The sequence below is a fragment of the Schistocerca piceifrons genome, unplaced genomic scaffold (assembly GCF_021461385.2).
Source record: "Schistocerca piceifrons isolate TAMUIC-IGC-003096 unplaced genomic scaffold, iqSchPice1.1 HiC_scaffold_13, whole genome shotgun sequence".
NCBI lineage: Eukaryota > Metazoa > Arthropoda > Insecta > Orthoptera > Acrididae > Schistocerca > Schistocerca piceifrons.
The window spans coordinates 60,001-62,500 of NW_025727124.1; the positions used below are offsets into that span (position 1 = coordinate 60,001).

At 59.9% G+C, this 2,500-nt stretch overlaps 1 non-coding gene across 1 annotated transcript in view; it reads right to left on the reverse strand.

Moving 5' to 3' along the window:
- The window catches only part of LOC124731715, a 6,808-nt gene that overhangs the window by 3,491 nt on the left and 817 nt on the right, over positions 1–2,500 (reverse strand). Inside the window, exon 1 of the ribosomal RNA XR_007008437.1 lies at positions 1–2,500. This exon is cut by the window's left edge and continues 3,491 nt beyond it; it is cut by the window's right edge and continues 817 nt beyond it. This is a non-coding gene — a ribosomal RNA (large subunit ribosomal RNA).

The following is a 2,500-nucleotide window of genomic DNA, read 5'->3' on the forward strand; positions in this document are numbered from 1 at the left end:
AAAGCAATCCGGCAGGCCATGAGCCCTCAGCACGGGGCGGAGGGCAGCATGGTCCACCGAATCGAACGCTTTAGAGACGTCGATCGATGCCACAAAAACAGAGCGACAGGAGCGGACTGCGTCGGTGAGAGCAGTGTCCAAGATGAAGGTGTTTTCCAACATCCCATCCCGGGGGATGAATGCCCGCTGACGTTCGTCCACAGCACATGCACGCATCAGGCGTGACGCGAGAACCTTGTGAAAGGTCCGCGCCAACACCGAGCAGACCGTAATGGGGCGAAAGTCAGCGGGGGATGTTGGTGCAGCCGTTTTGGGGAGAAGTGACGTCCGGGCGCGAAGCAGACGCTCGGGGAGGGCGCGGGCCAGGAGGAAGAGGTTCAAGAGTTTCACCAGGACTTCATGCGGCAGGCGCCGCAGCTCCGCTGGAGTCATAGTTAAGAGAGTCATAGTTACTCCCGCCGTTTACCCGCGCTTGCTTGAATTTCTTCACGTTGACATTCAGAGCACTGGGCAGAAATCACATTGCGTCAACACCCGCTAGGGCCATCGCAATGCTTTGTTTTAATTAGACAGTCGGATTCCCCCAGTCCGTGCCAGTTCTGAGTTGATCGTTGAATGGCGGCCGAAGAGAATCCGCGCACCCGCGCGCCCCCGGAGGAGCACGCTAAGGCGGACGCGGCCTCGCAGCAAGGAAGATCCGTGGGAGGCCAAGGCACGGGACCGAGCTCGGATCCTGCACGCAGGTTGAAGCACCGGGGCGCGAACGCCGCGCAGGCGCGCGCATCCTGCACCGCCGACCAGCACGAGGCCGACCAACGGCGAGAGCAGACCACGCCCGCGCTAAACGCCCGCACTTACCGGCACCCCTACGGCACTCACCTCGCCCAGGCCCGGCACGTTAGCGCTGACCCACTTCCCGACCAAGCCCGACACGCCCCGATCCTCAGAGCCAATCCTTATCCCGAAGTTACGGATCCAATTTGCCGACTTCCCTTACCTACATTATTCTATCGACTAGAGGCTCTTCACCTTGGAGACCTGCTGCGGATATGGGTACGAACCGGCGCGACACCTCCACGTGGCCCTCTCCCGGATTTTCAAGGTCCGAGGGGAAGATCGGGACACCGCCGCAACTGCGGTGCTCTTCGCGTTCCAAACCCTATCTCCCTGCTAGAGGATTCCAGGGAACTCGAACGCTCATGCAGAAAAGAAAACTCTTCCCCGATCTCCCGACGGCGTCTCCGGGTCCTTTTGGGTTACCCCGACGAGCATCTCTAAAAGAGGGGCCCGACTTGTATCGGTTCCGCTGCCGGGTTCCGGAATAGGAACCGGATTCCCTTTCGCCCAACGGGGGCCAGCACAAAGCGCATCATGCTATGACGGCCCCCATCAACATCGGATTTCTCCTAGGGCTTAGGATCGACTGACTCGTGTGCAACGGCTGTTCACACGAAACCCTTCTCCGCGTCAGCCCTCCAGGGCCTCGCTGGAGTATTTGCTACTACCACCAAGATCTGCACCGACGGCGGCTCCAGGCAGGCTCACGCCCAGACCCTTCTGCGCCCACCGCCGCGACCCTCCTACTCGTCAGGGCTTCGCGGCCGGCCGCAAGGACCGGCCATGACTGCCAGACTGACGGCCGAGTATAGGCACGACGCTTCAGCGCCATCCATTTTCAGGGCTAGTTGCTTCGGCAGGTGAGTTGTTACACACTCCTTAGCGGATTCCGACTTCCATGGCCACCGTCCTGCTGTCTTAAGCAACCAACGCCTTTCATGGTTTCCCATGAGCGTCGATTCGGGCGCCTTAACTCGGCGTTTGGTTCATCCCACAGCGCCAGTTCTGCTTACCAAAAGTGGCCCACTTGGCACTCCGATCCGAGTCGTTTGCTCGCGGCTTCAGCATATCAAGCAAGCCGGAGATCTCACCCATTTAAAGTTTGAGAATAGGTTGAGGTCGTTTCGGCCCCAAGGCCTCTAATCATTCGCTTTACCGGATGAGACTCGTACGAGCACCAGCTATCCTGAGGGAAACTTCGGAGGGAACCAGCTACTAGATGGTTCGATTAGTCTTTCGCCCCTATACCCAGCTCCGACGATCGATTTGCACGTCAGAATCGCTACGGACCTCCATCAGGGTTTCCCCTGACTTCGTCCTGGCCAGGCATAGTTCACCATCTTTCGGGTCCCAACGTGTACGCTCTAGGTGCGCCTCACCTCGCAATGAGGACGAGACGCCCCGGGAGTGCGGAGGCCGCCGCCCCGTGAAGGGCGGGGAAGCCCCATCCTCCCTCGGCCCGCGCAAGGCGAGACCTTCACTTTCATTACGCCTTTAGGTTTCGTACAGCCCAATGACTCGCGCACATGTTAGACTCCTTGGTCCGTGTTTCAAGACGGGTCGTGAAATTGTCCAAAGCTGAAGCGCCGCTGACGGGAGCGATTATTCCGCCCGAGAGCATCCCGAGCCAACAGCGGCGCGGGTCCGGGGCCGGGCCAGGTAG